General features: G+C 37.5%; 1 pseudogene; it reads right to left on the bottom strand.

Moving 5' to 3' along the window:
* Nucleotides 1-254: 254 nt before the first annotated feature.
* LOC745039 (protein ARK2N-like) overlaps nucleotides 255-19,393 on the bottom strand; it is a 43,884-nt pseudogene continuing 24,745 nt past the window's right edge.

Below are 19,393 nucleotides of genomic sequence, written 5' to 3'. Positions count from 1 at the left end.
ACTTTTTCAATTTTGTTGCTTGTGTTCCAGAGATATTTAATTCCCTTTAAATGCCTATATGATGCTAAAATGGATAAAAGTGTTATACTGAATGCCAGAATGTAAAAATTTAGGAGTTTCTCCCATCATTTTTTTTCAGGTTATTTAAATTTAATTTACTTTTTTTTCCTGACTTCTTTTAATAAAGAAGAGGAGAAAAGGAGGGAATTTTCCATGAATTTGAATCCTACAAATGCCACAAACAGCTTCTGAAGCTGAAGCCATGACAATGAACTTCCATGACACAAAGAAGATGAGGAATTGGAAGGGAACAGTGCAGGAGAAACACAGTGACATTGTATCACAGTAGGTATTTATGCCTACTATCCTCATCCGAGATAAGGTCAATAACTTCTGCTGGTGAAGCCCAAGTCTGCTGGGGGCTCACAGCAGTTCCATGTCTGTGTCTGCCTGGTGCTAAGATACTGTGCGCCCGAGCCATGCTTCCACGAAGAAGCACTCCAAATCACACCACCTCGAGGATGAACACACCTTGCATGTTCCTGAACTCCCACAATCTCTACTTCACTATCTGAAGAGGCAATATTAATTTCTTCATTGAGCGGTGCATTGCCGGCAGATATTTTGTCACTTGCTAGGAATCCTGGATGCAAATGACCTGCCTCTGCATTCAGCTCCTCTAGAAGCCGGCTGGTCCTCCAGGTAGCTCCTGTGTCCTGGCCGCCTCTATAGAATTATTGTGCTCTTGAACTACTGCAGCCGCCGATAAATTGTACACAGTTACCACTTCCGGGTCAGAACTGGTGTCAGACATATCATAATGAGCTACAACTGGAGGTCCATCTGCAGTGATTGTCTTGCTGCTCCCTGAAACCTCTTCATCATCATCTGATGAGCTCGTGCTTGTCACAAGTCAGGTCACTGTCACTGGTACTACTTACTGTCCTGCAGCAGGTTGTACTGCTTGCAGCAACCTCCCGTTTGTGCCTCAGTAGCCTGATCCTCTCCTTGTGCTTTTGGCTCCGATGACCTTTAACCCATTCTGTTTATCACTGGATTGCCAGTTTTTCTTGGCAGCCATAATGGATGTTTCACTTTCAGATCGGGACCTCCTAGACTTGCGCCCAACTGTGGCACCAGACACTCCTGAAGGGTCTCCTTCTACCGCTGTTTCTGCCTGAGAGGTTTCATTCTCTTCTGCGGAAGACAACGTGTCTGAATCAGCCAGGTGATCACTAGAGGAAGGGCAAAGCATGCAGTGATTAGAGGAGTCACTCTCATAAACTCGGCCAGTTGTAGGCTTGTCACTCTCTGTGGATGCTGAGACTCAGAAGAGTCTCTTCTCAGCTCCATCAACAAGCAGGGCATTGAAGAAAGAACTGCAGAATCTGCTACACCATCTTTCTGAACTTGAGATTCCAGTTCTACAGATTCATCTTCCTCCTTCGCTGTCTCTTGTTCAGATGTTTTTGGTGGGACTTCAGACTCAATGAGTTATTCGAGTTTTCCCACTGCCTCCTCTATCTTTGTTTCAGAATTTCAAGTTAAATCATGGAGCAGCCTCTAGGAAATGGTATCAAAGATGCAACAGGAAAGCAAACAAAAAAACTTGTAGGCCAAGCCTGGGAGATCAGAACTCAGAGGATTGGGTGCCACTTCCTTATTCTTACTTGGATCTAGAATTCAAATTTACATTGTCCACGTGGTCAAGAAACCCTGCGCTCTGCAGTGACTCCGTGCCTCCTGGCTCGCTCAGCGCACCCCATCAGGGCACGCACCATCCCCCAAACTTAATTTGAATTTTAAATTAGTATTCTCCTTATTTCAGTTTTTGGCTTCTGTAAGAGAATACATCATAATTTATTGCTTCAGTCTGCAATTTGCCGTATCTCCTAATGACATTCAGTAGTGAATTGTTAAAAAGAATCTATGTATCTACATATTGATTATGATTATCTATCTATTTATCACAATTCTGGAGGCTGTAAGTCTGAGATCAAGGCGTCATCAGGGTTGGTTTCTTCTGAAGTCTCTCTCCTTAGTTTATAGATGGCCATTTTCATTCTGTGTCTTCACGTTGTCTTTTTGCTGTGTGTGTCTGTGTCCTAATCACTTCTTATAAATACACCAGCCATATTGGATTAGGGCCTACATGAATCACCCCCATTTTATCTTAGAAACATCTTTAAAGACTATCTCCAACTATAGTCACATACTGAGGCACTGTGGGTTAGATTTCAACACATGAATTCTGAGGGAAGACATAATCCAGCTCCTAACACCACCAAAGTGTATAGTTTTATCCATTATGGAGTCTCATGTATTATGCTTTGTGAACTCTCTTTTTTTTTTCATTTTAATAAAGTTTCCATTTCTAGGATGCTTTGTGAGTTCTTGAGTAGGCACCATGCCTTGCATTATTTTGAGTCTCCCATTTTTGGGGGGTACATACCGGTTTGGAAGATATGGGTCTTCCATCAAAGGAGACATTTACATTAAAAAATCAGATAAATGACAGACTAATTAATAATTTCTAATTGATTATTAATTAAAGTTAAGGAAATGTGTTTGAAAGATAGATCCCAATATATGAGTACATTACAAGAAAATTCAATAAGAAGCCGACTGAGTGTGAACAACATAGAGATATGGTCATCCTTGGAGAAGAGTTTTTTATTAGCATTAACATTGTATGTGTTTATATCTAGGAAAAAAAGAAAATGGACTTATTCTTATTAATACTAAGATATTTCTCAGACTAAATAAGACAATATAATGGTTGAGCCAAATTAATTGTGTTAGAACCTCAATCGATATTCCTTGATCATGTAGGATGTTGGAGATATGTGCATGACTCTAAAATGCTATCAGGTAGACTGCCTACTGGAAAAATTCCCAGTGGGCAACAATACTGGGGGAAAAGTAGGTTAGAGTAATGTAGTTGATAGTAATTTGACGGCAAGTTGTCTACCATAGCCTAAAAAGAGTTTGAAAAGGAAATATAATAATAATAAATAATAATAATAATAAAATATTTAGATCAGATATTTAGATTCTAGAGTGAAGAGGTTTTACCAGTAGGCAGATTTCTGCATATGTAATTTTACTGAAGAAGTGGCTTTCAAACCTTTGACAATTTCTATTGGGACCAGGTAACGCATGTACACACACAGACACACACAAGGACACTATTTACCTTTCTCATGTGTGATGCACTCTAACATTCTCCATTTTATTCAGTTTTGTCTCATTGCAGTCTATTTCATTACTGTTTCTGATACATTCTGTGTATTTCATACCACACCGAGGCTGCACCCAGGAGCTTGAGAATCACTGCATTTGAAAGCCTTTTCTAACAAAGGGTATGAAGACTTGGAAAGGTGTGTAAGTGTCCAGCATATGGTGTGCCATATCTGCCTCCCTGGAGATGCCCAATGTATATGAGACGGTCAGTGGAGGCTAAGAATCTGACTTCCAGAGAGGCATCATTACACTGAGATCCACAAAGCAGTGCGAAGGGTCAAAAATGAAAGGGAACTAGAACCAAGATAGAAAGGTTATCAGGGAAATGAAGCATTGTACAGAAGAGCTGGTGTTAGACAGCATGAAGAGGAGGATAACAAGTATAAGGAGTAACACTATCATATTGTTGTGTTTAGGAGAGTCGACCCTGATGTTAGACATGTTGTACTCAAATCTCACCTTTGATACTTACACATTTGTCACTTTGTATAAGCATCTAATCATTCTATGCCCCATTTAACAATCTGTAAAATAGTATCTATGATTTATTGAGCACTTAACAAATGCAAGGCACTACAGAAAGTGCTTTCCTTTTATTAACTCATTTAATATTGGCACCACCTTAATGAGGTAGGCACAGATTTTATTCCTAGCATACTTGTATTTTAGAGTTGTTTTGAAGAGGATAAAATAACATGAAACAGTTCCCAGCACTACACATTCATGAAATCAAAACAGTGAGATGTAATGATTTTCTGATGTCCTGAGCAAAAAATCAAAGGAAACCCATGAAATTGCTAAGTGTCACACAACTTAATATCTATGTCATGTGATAACTGCATTAGTTTGCTTATCTAGAAAGGGGCATGAAATATGATAAGTAAAGAGAAAGTGAGTTGATGGATATAAAACACTTATTGTTGGGAGACAATTCAGGGCCTTTCTGCATGTCTTGTATTAACTTTTGTTCTGGAGTATCTTTTTAATGATGTTTGTATAGGAAACAGCCTTGGAAGACAGAGATAATGTCTCCCATCAGGGCAGAGGTCAGGAATATTGTCTTTATTAAGATGATATCGCCCTCTAGGACAAAGGTTAGGCAAGTTTGCTAGCAACCCTCTTTAAAACATTGGAGTTTTCTAAACTTGGTGTTCCTTAGCTGTGATACAAACCGACTCTATGAGCAGCACTTATGTGAGTATAATGTCCCTGGAGATCCCGGTAGGTAAAGAATAGATGCAGACTTGAGGCTCATGCTTCCTGCTCTGCTATAAATAATAAAGTCCTTCATCTGTGACCCTGAAGTCTATTCTTTTCTGCCAGCATCTATAAAACAATGGTAGGCTAACTGGTTAAAAAATAATACTCTCAGACTTTTCATAATTCTTGATACTTAGATAATGCCTGGCTATATAAAAAGTACACAATAAATGGAAACCTGTTGGCATTATGATATCTATCAATTTGACAATGCGTCAGATAATAAATTTAATAAAGCAACTATACAGTGCATGTCTGCTACATGCTAGTCATGATGTGAGGTGCTAAGGCTAAAAAGCTGAATAAGACAGATTCTCTGATTTCATACTCTGGAGGGGGAGATATTGGCACATAAATAATTATAACATGTCTTAATATTATGGTAGAAATATTATAAGGACCTAGAGCATTAAGGAGGCGACATCTATCTCTGCCTAAAATGTGAGATGGAGAGGAGGTATGAGGGAAGTTGCTTAAGGGGAAGTAATACTTCAACTAAGTTTTAGCAGCTGACAGTTAGTGTGAATTTGTTAGTCACATGTCAACTATAATTTGTTGTTTTAAAATTATCGATGTCAGTTACCATTTATGGTAGGTTGAGTTGTGTCCCCAGAAACATGTTGAAGTCCCAATTCCTGGTACCTATGAAGATGACCCTATTTGGAAATAAGGTCTTTGCAGATGTACCTAAAATGTAATTTAAGATAAGCTTATGCTGAAAGAGGGTGGGCCCTTAATCCAATATGACTGATGGTTTTATAAGAAGAGGAGAGACAATTAGGAAGATATATGCATGGATATGTTCATTGCAATACTATTCACAATAGCAAAGACATGGAATCAACCCAAATACCCATCAATGATAGACTGGATAAAGAAAATGTGGCACATATACACCATGGAATACTATGCAGCCATAAAAAGGAACAAAATCATGTCCTTTGCCTGGACACGAATGGAGCTGGAAGCCATCATCCTCAGCAAACTAACGCAGGAGAAGAAAACCAAACACTGCACATTATCACTTATAAATGGGAGCTGAACAATGTGAACACATGGACACAGGGATGGGAATAACACACACTGGGGCCTGTTGGGGTGGCGGTAGGGGAGGGAGAGCATCAGGAAAAACAGCTAATATATGCTGGGCTTAATACCTAGGTGATGGGTTGATAGGTGCAGCAAACCACCATGGCACACGTTTACCTATGTAACAAACCTGTATATCCTGTATACGTATCCCAGAACTTAAAAAAAAAAAAAGAAGAAGAAATGCATGGAAACACAAAGACACACAGAAGGAAGATGGCACTGTGATCACAGAGGCAACAATTAGAGTTATACAAATGCAAATCAAAGAATCCCCAGGATTGCTGGCAAAGTCCAGAAGCAGGCAGAGAGATGGCATGCCTCTGCCAGCACCTTGATTTTGGACTTTTAACCTCCAGAACTGAGAGATAATAAAATTTCTTTTGTTTTATGTCACCCAGTTTCTTACAGAAGCCCTAGGAAAAACATACCATTTCATTATTGTTTTCCATATACTTATCTTCAGACAAAAATGAGGAAAGGGCACTGTGGTCAAAAACAAAAGAAATATGAGAGAGAATAATAAATTTAAAAAACATAAATTGCTAAAAGTCACTGTATGGGGAGGAAAACGGCAGCTGATGAGGCTGGAAAGTAATAGATGGACCCTAGTGTAGTGTAATGAGTGTGGCTTTTGGATGTAACAGACCTGTGTTCAAATGCCAGCTTCTCTATTTACTAGATGTACGATCTCAGAAAATTTAACCACCCTCTCTAAATTTGGTATTATTGTCTGTAGAATAAGACAACAATTACTACTTTGAGGGGCTATTTGGAGAATTTGGGAAATGTGGATAAAGCTCATAGCAAGTATTTGATACATGCTAGTCAGTAGTAGCACTTTTAGATTTACATTAGGGAGATTCTTCTGACAGCTGGGTTGATGATGGAAATGGAGTGGGCCACTGCCGAAGTGTGGGTGGCTGGAGCATGGCTGGAAGAATAGATACCAATGAGGCAGTTTTTGCATCAGCTAAGATGAGAGATGTTAGAGGCCTGAGCTATATCAATGCCATAGTGGGGATACAAATGAGAAAATGAGTGAGAAAAGTGTTTCTTTGTTAAAATTAATTTGTCATTATTGACCAACTCAATGGAAGTCGTGATGAGACAGCAGTAGTCTTTAAACCAGCCACTCCTACCCATTCCTTCTAATTTATGAAAAAGGCCTGATTTCAGGTGTTTTGTTTTGTTTTAATTCTTCCAGTTAAGGACTTCTATTCTCTCACTCAGAGAAGCAGATTGATGTATGGAAACTATCTCTTAAGAAGGGCCTATGCTAAAATGTGGCTGGAGAAATTGATCAGAGTGAAGAAAAGACTTGGTCATTGCACATGAAGAATGGCAGAAAAATTGAAAGTCCTTTTTCACAGCTAAAAAGAAATCAAAATTAGGTATCATCAATTCAATATTAATTCAACTCACTATGAAAAAAACAGTAAGTTGGATTACTCAAATGTGGTGACATTGGGATTTGACTACATAAAGAATTGAATTAGAATCACCTTCAAATTTTACTCATACCGTAGAGTTCTTGATTTCAGTTTAATAGAACTATACAAAAACATTATATTCTGCTTTTAGAAAACCACACAATACAAGGAACTCCCACCCAAGCCCTAAACCTAAACAAACAGAAACACAGGAAAACTATGCTCGAAGTGGTAAGTTATTTCTGCAACAAAGAAAAGTAGCAGAAAATGTATTCTCTTGCAAAAATATTAAATAGATTTTAACAATTTATAGATTCAGACAGGCATAATAAGAAATAGAATTTGAAATCCCTGTATAAATTTTATGAGTCAGAACATTTCCCTTTAGAAGCTTATATTTATCACATAAAAGTACCTTCACACACACAACCACCTACTCACCTGCCCAAACACACATGCATACACACTCATACTCATTCATATATTAAATATAGAAAACAAAGATTTGAGACAGAATAAATAGGTTTATATGTGTGACTGTTTGATAAGAAAATTAAACACTAGATGCTTGAAACGCCTGTAAGAAAAGAAAACTCTGAAATGACAAGTAGCAAAATTAATTTGTAACAACTAAACAATGAATGTGAAGTTTACCAGTTGGAAAGGACAGATTTCTAAGAACACAGAGAAGAAAGTCCTCTCCTAAAGGACTTTTCTCATTCCAAGGCTTATTGGAAAAACTCTCAGGTGAAATAAACATCATTACAATATGATAGATGACACTGGTTATCTTTTGGAATCAGAGATGTTAATGATCATTCTGTTGATTTTCATGTTCATGATACAGTCCTTATGAATACATGTAGCATAATTTCTAGGTACATGTGTTTTCAACCCCAACCATTCCAGTTTAGGAAATAGTCTTCAAATGTAGCTGAACAAAAACTGTATATGCAACAATTGTTTTCCTGGTGCCACCTGTGGATTTCTCTTCACATCTAGGATTCTTTTTATTGGATAGTGTTCATGGCAACCAAACTTTGCCCTTTAAAGATGAATTTGACTTTTTAAACAACTGTGTCAATAAGATTCATGTCTGTTGAATAAGGTTAATGGTTAAGTACCAAAATTAAACAAGATTTTATTATAGAGCAAAAATGCGAAAACCAAAAATCCCAAACTCATTTATTTCTCATATTCATGTGGCTGATTCTGAAGATTTATCACTCAGGAGGCAGCATTAAGGTAATACATTTTGCACATCCAAATATAGATTACATTCAAAGCATATGAACAAAGAAAAATAATGTTTTGGAAATTGTGATAAATTTTCCTTAGAAAAAGATGTTTAAAAAATTGATATTTGGGAAACCTACCGTAATTTGTATATGATAGCATTCATCTTTTTCTTTTAGAAAAAGGGAAAATGTGTTTTTAGCTTCTGTACCTGATTATCACATTTGTATGTACTAGGAATGCTAAATATAAATTACAAGGGTCAATGGTTACTGTCCATTCATCACTGAGGGTCAGTTGGCTTATGAACCCCTCCAGTCGATCTCTCCAGGGAGCCTGAGCCTTCACCCTCAGTTATTGTTGTGGCCCTGTGAGGACCATGCCCCACTCCATTCTTCATGGCTTCTTTCCAACATAATGAGTCTAAAATCATTATAGTAATAGAGATTAATTGGAATAGATTCCTTGAATATTTGCACTTGTGCTCTCTTGTAAGGGAAGGGTCTTCATCACACAGCAAGGGCTGGATTTTTTAAGGTAGCAGGGCTTTGTTCCCTAGTCATGATTGCTAACAGTATTACCAAGAATGATTCTGCCTATTTTGGTTGGCTGATTTTAAATATAGGAAACAGTTGACAAGAGAGTTATGCAGTCTGGAGAACAGAGGCAAAACCTACAGTTCTAACTTTAGTTTTGTCTTAAATTTGACATTTCTGACTACTTTCCAGGATCAAGCTGAGTGATGGCAGAAACCACAGGCAAAACAACTCTGTGTGTTTCACTATGCTGAGCCTGGGTGTGGAGATAACACCAAGATGCAAGAGGGCCAGACAGTGGCTCATGTCTATAATCCCAGCTTTTTAGAAGGCTAAGATGGGAGCATCACTTGAGGCCAGGAGTTTGAGGCTAGCCAGGGCTACGTAGTCAGACCCTGTCTCCACAAAAAATAAAAATAAAAAAATTAGCTGGGCATAGTAGCACATGCCTGTAGTCCCAGCTACTGGGGAGGCTGGAGAGGCAGGATCATTTGAGCTCAGGAGGTTGAGGCTGCAGTGATCTATGATTGCACCACTGTACTTCAGCCTGGGCAACAGAGTGAGATCCTGTCTCAAAAAAAAAAAAAAAAAAAAAGATGAAAGACATTTCATATGGACCAAGAAAAATGAGTGATGTTTAAATTTTCTAACTTTTGATTGATTGAGAATTTATGTATTTCTGTAAAACCAACATATGTATTAAGCTGGAGAACAGAAATAATTTACTCAATTGCTTTTTTATTGCATCATAAATCTATTCGATGAAAACTTACAATGTACTGTTTTGTTTTTGGTTCTTTTGGAGAAAAGACATATAGATTTTATTAACACATACACAGGGGAACCACAGAGTGTTTATCCCCTTACTCTTTTTTAATACATTATACTGTATTATTTTATCAAGAGTTACCAATGAACATACAAAAATGACTGTTTAGAGAATTGAAAGGAATCCTTTTGTGAGAATATAACTTAAATTCTGGACCCTCAAGCAAAACTTGAATTAAGTTTCTTATTTCTAGTATTTGATTTGTTGGTATAACTATTGTTGGTAAGTGTAACAATAACCTGCCTATATACAATCATAGTGATTAACAATTTAACTATAAAGGCCGGGCGCATGGCTCACGCATGTAATCCCAGCACTTTGGGAGGCTGAGGCGTGTGGATCACGAGGTCAGGAGATCAAGACCATCCTGGCTAACACGGTGAAACCCCATCTCTACTAAAAATACAAAAAAATTAGCTGGGCGTGGTGGCGGGCAACTGTAATCCCAGCTACTCAGGAGGCTGAGGCAGGAGAATGGTGTGAACCTGGAAGGCGGAGCTTGCAGTGAGCCGAGATCACACCACTGCGCTCCAGCCTGGGCGTCAGAATGAGACTGCGTCTCAAAAAAAAAAAAAAGAAAAAGAAAAAACAGAAAACAAAAAAACAATTTAACTATAAGTGCACAGTGGTATTATTATAAAGGTTAAGAGCTTGGATTTTAGAATCAAGTAGACTCATGTTCACATATGTTCTTTATACTCACCGTATGACAAAACACAATTATGTGACCTTCATAAGCCTTCGTTTTCTCACCTATATCTGCAACATTAAAACCTACTGAAATGGCTCCATTGTCTGGGGAAACACCCAGGGTCCTTTGTCTCGCACCAAGAAAATTAGTGACACTGACACACACATGGAGTGGATTAAGGAGCAGAAAGTTTAATATGCAAGAAGGAAGAGAACAGCTCCCTGGCACAGAGGGAGGAGGGCTCCAAACAGAATAACACACCTTGCGCAGGAGGACAGGTAGGGGGTTGGGGGGGGCAGTGAGGGGCGGGGGGAAGCAGTTGGTTATATTGGGAGGCTTGAGGAGGTGGTGTCTGATTGCATAGGGCCCAAACAGGGCAAACAGGGGATTGATTTGACCAGGTGTGTCATTCACATAGCAAAAAGACTGGCCCTCCAAGCCTAACCTTTTATTATACAAATGAGGCTTCTACATGGCTGTGCCATGACACCTGCACATGTGGGGACAAAGAAAAGGGAGCAGGAGGCTGGGCGCAGTAGCTCATGCCTGTAATCCCAGCACTTTGGTAGGCCGAGGTGGGCGGATCACCTGAGATCAGGAGTTCGAGACCAGCCTGGCCAACATGGCAAAACCCCATCTCAACTAAAAATACAAAAATTAGCTGGGCGTGGTGGTGTGCACCTACAATTCCAGCTACTCAGGAGGCTGAGGCAGGAGAATCGCTTGAACCCAGGAGGTGGAGGTTGCAGTGAGCCAAGATTGCACCACTGCATTCCAGCCTGGGCGACAAGAGCGAAACTCTGAAAGAAAAAAAAAAAAAGAAGAAAGAAAGAAAGGAGGAGAGGGAAGGGGAAGGGAGGGGAGGGGAGGGGAGGGGAGGGGAGGGGAGGGAAGGGAAGGGAAGGGAGCAGGAATCACCACATTGGGTGGACCTGACTCTTGACAGCCTGCATTTACGTATGCAAGCCTGTGGCTTGCAAATCAATGCTTGCAAGTCTGTTTTTTTTCCAGCCGCTTTCTGTTAGAAATGTTTTTATTAAAAGAAAAAGCCTTACTGAGGACTCTTTTACCCTTTCTAGCTGCCTGAAATAATATATATATATATATTTTTTTTTTTTGAGGCAGGGTCTTGCTCTGTCACCTAAGCTGCAGTGCAGTGGATCTCGGCTCACTGCAACCTCCACCTCCTGGGTTCAAGCAATTCTCCTGCCTCAGCCTCCTGAGTAGCTGGGATTACAGGTGCATGCCACCATCCCCAGCTAATTTTTGCATTTTTTTAGTAGAGACGGGGTTTTGCCACGTTGGCCAGGCTGGGGTCGAACTCCTGACCTCAGGTGATCTGACCATCTTGGTCTCCCAAAGTACTGGGATTACAGGCGTGAGCCACTGCGCCTGGTCAAATAATTTCTTAATAACTCCCATAATACTACCTCATAGCTTGCTTTTACAATTAGATGAGATGTTAGTACAGTACTTGGCACAGCATCTGGAACATAGTTCTTCATAAATAAAAATGATTATTGTTTCTATGTTATTCTGTAGCCAACTAGTTACAGCAGATTTTTTATGCCATTGTACATTTTCTTTCAGTTTTATATTTTTCCTTTTCATGTATCCTACTTTAGAGTTAGTATCTTATTTTTCTGAAATAAAAAATGTGTATTTCTTTTTACTTTGTTTATGTATTAACTGTGTATTAGCAATACCAATCAACTTTGACTGCCTGAAATTTGTTAAAATGATATTGTATTGCTAACAAAATGAGTGACTATTAAAAAAGGAAGAGTGATATGGGAATCACAGAAACACAGTCACAGTTAAAATCATGTATGGCAGAAACATTTGATGATAACACTTTTGAAGACTTGTACAGCTTTTACCTCTGATGTTGCTGGCACAGAATAGTAACATCATATTTGCTATTGTTGCCACAAACACCTATAGGAATTACGTGTTGGTCACATTCCACTTGAATGAAATCTCTTCAAATTATGTTTGAGTCTCTAGCTTCTGTGTAATATGCATCTTATTGGCTGAGACGTTAGAGGCCGGAAAAGCAACTGTGTATTATTTCAGGTCCGATAGTTTGGGGTAGGCTCTGCTCTCTAGCAAGACTCATATGATGGGGCATTTTCAAAATGCAGCAAAAATAATTCAAATGCTGGGTAGCCAAAAATTGACTAGTGCCCACTACAAACAATAAGTTTTAAAATGAGCTATACAAAGTTTTAAATTATGCTTAAAATAGGTTTTAAAGAAATTGATGACTGCCATGGATGGAGGAATATTTCAATTTAAATAATCCATCTCTACAATTTACTTTTTTAGGAGAAATCCGAATCAGAATATTTGTACCAAATTAGTTACAAGGAAATATTGATTATTAATTATGCATGATAACATTATGAATACTGTAGCTATTAAATTAAAATCTTATTCAAATAGAAATTATACCGATTGTGTATAGTCCTGTTCTGACAATTGAAGCAGAGGAAAACTTCCTAACTCAGCCTATGAGGCCAGCATACCCTAATGCATAAAACCAGACACACATTACAAGAAAAGAAAAAAACAGATAAATATCTCACATGAACATAGATGTAATAATCCTTAACACAGTATTAGCAAATCAAATCCAACCATGCATAAAAAGAGTAATAAACCACAACCAGGTGGGATTTATCTCAGATGTTCAAGACTGGTTCAACATTTGAAAATCAATTAATGTAATCCATTAATACATTAATAGGCTAATGGAGAAAAATTACATGATCATATCAATAGATGCGGAAAAAGGATTTGACAAAATCAAACTAATTCATATAAAAGCTCTCTGTAAACTAGTAATAGAGTTGAACTTTCTTAATTCAATAAAGAATATTTACCAAAAACATTATACTTAATGGTTATCATCCTAATTCATGGTGAGAAAGTCAATACTTTCCCACTAAGATCAGGAACAAGTCAAGGATGTCCCCTCTCACAATTGCTTTTTAGTTTCATTATGGCAGCTCTAACTTATGCAATAAGATAAAAATAAATAAAAGATATACAGATTGGAAAGAAAAAAAAAACTGCCTTTGTTCACAGATGTCATGAGTATGTAGAAAATCCAAAAGAATCAACCAAGAAATTTCTGGAACTAATAAGTGATTATAGCAAAATTGCAGAATACAAAGTTAATATACAAAAGTCCATTGCTTTCCTATACATGACTAATGAACAAGTAAAATTTGAAATTAAAAACACAATATCAATTATATTAGCACCTCTTACCCCCAAAAAGAAATACAGTCATCTCTTGGTATCTGTCCATGGGAGAATGGTTTCAGGTCCCTCTGTGGGTACCAAAATTCATGGATGCTCAAGTCCCTTATATAATCTACATATATTTTACCATATACTTTAAAACATCTCTAGATTATTTATAAGACATAGTATGATGTAAATGCTACTTAAATGGTTGTTATATTATTTACATTTTTAGTGTTTAATTACTCTTTTATGTATTTATTTTTTCTGACTAGTTTCCTTAGTTGTTTGAATCTGTGGATGCAGAATTGCAGATACAGGGAGCCAACTGTACTTAGGTATAAATCTAACAAAATATGTATATAATCTATACATGGAAATTATAAAACTTGGTGAAAGAAATCAAAGAACTAAGTAAATGGAGAGATATTCCATGTTTATGGCTACAGACTCAATATTGTCAAGATATTAGCTCTTCCCAACTCAATCTATAGGTTTAATGCCATCCCAACCAAAATTCTAGCAGGTTATTTTGTGGAAATTGACAACTAATTCTGAAATTTATATGGAGAGGAAAAAGATCAAGAATAGCCAACACAATATTGGAAAACAAAGTTGGAGGACAGATGCTACCCAAAATACCTTATGCCTTACTTTAAGGTTACAGTAATAAACACAGTCTAGAACCAGCTAAGTAACAGACAAACAGATCAATGGAACAGAATGAAAACTCAGAAATAGACTCCCCAAAATATAATCAACTGTTCTTCAACCTTGGCGTTGCTGATGACTTTTAAGGTATAATACCAATGGCACTATCCATTTTTTTAAAATGGATAAGCTGGATTTCATTAAAATTAAAAACCCTGCACTGTCAAGAAAATCAAAAGATAAGCCTGGGACTGGGAGAAAAATATTTGCAAAAGACATTTCTGATAAAGGACTATTATCCAAAATATGTAAAGAACTCTTAAAACTCAACAAAAAGAAAACAACCCAATTAAAATATAGGTCAGAGTTTTTAACAGACTTATAGATGTATATACATTTGAAAAGATGCTCCACATTATGATATATCATCAGGAAATGTACATTAAAACAACACTGAGATATTACTACATACCCGTTAAAATGGCCAAAATATGACAATAACAAATGCTGGCAAAGATGTGTAGCAACAGGAACTCTCATTCACTGCTGGTGCAAATGCAGAATTCTATAGACATTTTGATTGGACAGCTAGGCAATTTATTATTTAAAAAAATACTCTCACCATATGATTCAGCAATCACATTCCTTGGTATTTACCCACAAAAGCTGAAAATATATGTCCACACAAAAACTTGCATATGGATCTTTATAGCAGCTATATTTGCAATTACTAAAACTTTAAAACAACCAAAATGTCCTTCAGTAGGTGAGTAGATAAACTGTGATATATCCAGTTTATAATGGAATATTATTCAATGCTATAAAAGAAATTAGCTATCGCCGGGCATGGTGGCTCACGCTTGTAATCCCAGCACTTTGGGAGGCCGAGGTGGGTAGATCACGAAGTCAGGAGTTCAAGACCAGCCTGGCCAACACAGTGAAACCCCATCTCTACTAAAAATACAAAAATTAGCTGGGCATGGTGCTGTGAGCCTGTAATCCCAGCTACTCAGGAGGCTGAAGCAGGAGAATCGCTTGAACCCGGGAGGCAGAGGTTGCAGTGAGCCGAGATGGTGCCATTGCACTCCAACCTGGCGACAGAGCTAGACTCCGTCTCAAAAAAAAAAAAAAAAAAAAGAAAGAAAAAGAAAAAGAAAACAGAAAAGAAATTAACTATTAAGGCATGAAAAGAAATAGAGGAAACTTAAATACATATTACTAAATGAAAGAAGCCAGTCTGTAAAGGCTACTTAATGTGTGATTCCAACTATATGACATTCTGGAAAAGGCAAAGCTATGCAAACTGTAAAAAGATCAATCATTGCTAGGGATTAAGGGGAAGAGAGGAATAAAAAAGTGAAACACAGAGGATTTTTAGGGAAGTTAAATTCCTCTGTATGATACTATAACAGTGTATACATGTCACAAATTTGTCCAAACCCATACAACACCAAGGGCAAACCTTGATGTAAACTATGAACTTTGGATGATAGTGAAATGCCAATGTAGTTTGATTAACTGTAACAATTGCACCACTTTGGTGAGAGATGTTGATAATAGGAGGTGAGGTGGGCTATTCATGTGTTGGACCAGCCTGTATATGAAAGATCTCTGTACCTTTTGCTTGATTTTGTTGTGGACCTAAAACTGCTCTAAAACATAAAATCTATTTTAAAAATCTAATTAAATGATTAAAATAATACATTTCCTTGAAGAAGTTTTGATTAATCAAGTTGTGCTGGTGAAAGGTTCATATAAATAACAATAACGTCACATTTTTTGTCCTTCATTTATCATAATGCTTAAAGTTGGATGAAGTCTCTGAAAAGAGGAGCAATACTAACACTTAGAATTTATTTTGTTCTTTATGGTTGTGAAGATTTTTGCATCCATTTTTTTCTTCTGATTTATCGCGCTACATTCTGAGGCACAGGGAACAGGAGATAGTTTTTAGCATTTCTATTTCATAGACATAGAGCAGAAACCCACAATTTCTTCTTTTGGCTTGGAGTAAATTAATTTTCTTTTTGCTATTTTTACCTTTGGTTGAGGTCAGACAAAAGTTTAATTAATCTCAAAATTTTTCTTAACATCAGTCTATCCAGAGTGCTTAGAGAAAGCTGTAGGATATGAACTTATGTAAGTCAATTTATATTTGTTGACATCTCGGTTAAGAAGATGTATGGATGAGAGGAAAAATGAAGTTATTTTTAAAAATGAGCTTGAGTTTCATACTTTTAAGTGGCCCCCACCATCTTGCATTACCCTGGATCATTAGATATACATATGATTTTTTTCTTTTTATATTAGTGGAGTTGGGTTGGCTGAAGAGTACCATCTTCTAAGGTCTAGAATGCTCCTGACTAAACCTCAGAGAAGAGCAATGCAGATTTGATTGACTTTCACCTGTAATCTTTCCTACAATTACTTTGATACTCAACTATGGCTTGTATTTTGTTGATAGACATTCTAGAAAGCTTTGCTTTCTGTGCATTTGTTTAATCCACCATTTACTATATAGAAAACTCAAATGAACTTAAATAGTTTGAAGTGAAAAAAGCTACTGTATGGAGGAGTAAGTCCCTAAAGTGAAGACCTTGCTTTGAATGTCAATGATTGGATTTTCTGTTTCATTTTCCCTGTATCTCTCAGGATGAAACTTGAAACAGTTAGAACCATGAAGCAGAAGTATCATAAAAGACTTTATTCTTCAAACTCAATTAACATTTACATTTTTAAAGAATTACCTGTTGTACTACCCTCACCTCAGTTTTCAATCTGTGTAATGGCATGGTCAGATAAATGTGGATGATGCTGTCTTTTTATGGATGAAACTCTGTATGTGTGCACGTGTGTATGTGTATGGTTTACAAGCCTTCTTATTTATGTTCTCTCAATCACTTGTCTGAATCCTAAAGTGTTTAGTTGCCACAGATTTCTTCTATTTAGTTGTTTTGTGCTGCCGTCCTTTAAGAAATAGGCTTTTTTTTTCCCCATTACGGAACAAACTGCCAATGACGTTGAGATATTGATCGAACGAAAGAACTATTAATATAACTTTTATCTTGGGATATCCAAAGGTCCTCTTCTTGGAAGATAATTTAAACCACTTTCACTATTCTTTCAGAGTCAGCACTCTTCTTTTAAAAGGAAATTTTCCTATGACATTTTAGATTTTCATGTAATTTTTAGTGACCTTTGAAGTCGTTGCTTCTTTAAGTTAAATGAATAAATAGAATTAAGTATATTCTATATACATACACATCAACTTAATTGTGGGAGCCATGGTGGTAGAGCTCTTTTCGGAGGATTGTTATAAAATATTTACACAGACCAGGTGCGGTGGCTCATGCCTGTAATTCCAGCACTTTGGGAGGCTGAGGCGGGTGGATCATTTGAGGTCAGGAATTCAAGACCAGCCTGGCCAACGTGGTGAAACCCCATCTCTACTAAAAATACAAAAAGTTATCCGGATGGTAGTGGCACGTGCCTGTAATCTCAGCTACTTGGGAGGCTGAGGCAGGAGAATCGCTTGAGCCTGAGAGGCAGGGTTGTGGTGAGCCGAGATCACGCCACTGCACTCCAGTTTGGTTGACAGAGTGAGACTCTATCTCCACAAAAAAAAAAAAAAAAAAAAAAAAAAAAGACAGATACTTCTTTAATTAAAAAAAATTGAAAAGGGTTATTCTCAAATGAGAATACGTCTTAACTATTCAACACAAAGTAATTAGATCAAAAAATAGGGGCTCACCAAGAGTATAATGGGATTTTTTAATTTATTAGATGGCCAGGCTGACACAAATATATTAAAAATTGTAGGGTAGAGAATTTTGAATATAAAAGAGTCACACAACAGCCATTTTAGATTCCAGAGTTTGGCATTGAGCCCAGACATCCAGTTGTATAAAGTAGATGACATAAACAACTACAAAAACAACAACAAAATAGCAACTGGTACCCTTATTTGAAAAGCCAAACTGGAGAAATAGATAGGATTTTTAAAAAAATCACACTATGCTTACTTGCCTTGCCAAATTAAGTGATTGGAGGAAAACTATCAGGTCACACTGAAAGAGCAAATGCTAGTCTTACATAGATTTGTCCCTACTGCATTCTCTCTCATCTGGTATTTTTCATTCTTACTCATAACTCATTTGTTGTGTTTTTGATGACAAAGTTTGCATCAGCATTTTTATTCTTAGAAGAGAAATTCTAAAAATAATTTGTTGTTCCATAGTCTCAAATGTATAAACCAGGATATTTCCTTTCACTAAACAAGTGGGTGAGTGAGTGCAATTCATTGTATCAGTACATAATAATTAATAAGGTCTCTTAAGCCCCAGTGAAACATACTTGAAATAAACCCTAAAATTTAAAATACTTTAGAACTTTCCATCCTTTATTATTTTTAAAATCAGAAGTCAAAACTTGTCATTGAGTACCTAAAGTATGTACAAGGAACTGTGCCTGATCTCAAGTGTGGGCTTAGAGACATGGTTCTGTCACTCTAGGTAGGAAAATGGGATATGCAATTACTTCAAGTAAATAAATAATTAAATTATGACAAGTTTAATGTTTAAAACTAGATTTTTCAGGCCAGGTGCAGTGGCACATGCCTGTAAACCCAGCACTTTGGGAGGCCAAGGCGGGCAGATCACTAGGTCAGGAGCTCGAGACCAGCCTGACCAACATAGTGAAACCCCATCTCTAGTGAAAATACAAAAAAATTAGCCAGACGTGGTGGCATGCGCCTGTAATCCCAGCTACTCAGGAGGCTGGGGCAGGAGAATCGCTTGAACCCGGGAGGTGGAGGTTGCAGTGAGCCAAGATCACGCCACTGCACTCCAGCCTGGGCGACAGAGCGCGACTCCATCTCAAACAAACAAACGAACACCTAGATTTTCAGTAGACCACAGGAGTATAGAACAGGAAAACCCATCCTAGCCCCTGGCCTGGGAGTTCAGGAAGTGTTTCCCCTTAGAAAGTGATGTTGAGTCATGAAGTGTAGCACCTACCTAGGAGTAGCACTTACTTACACAAGGAGAAAAGAGTGTTCTGGGCAGAAGTGTGTGCAAAGGCTTTGAGAGGACAAACAGTCCAATAGTAGTGAGTAAATGAGAAAAGCTCAGGAGAGCTGGCATGGAAAGAACATAGAGTGTCCTCTGAAAAGACT

The sequence above is a fragment of the Pan troglodytes genome, chromosome 13 (assembly GCF_028858775.2).
Source record: "Pan troglodytes isolate AG18354 chromosome 13, NHGRI_mPanTro3-v2.0_pri, whole genome shotgun sequence".
Lineage (NCBI taxonomy): Eukaryota > Metazoa > Chordata > Mammalia > Primates > Hominidae > Pan > Pan troglodytes.
This window is presented reverse-complemented; position numbering and strand designations above follow the sequence as displayed.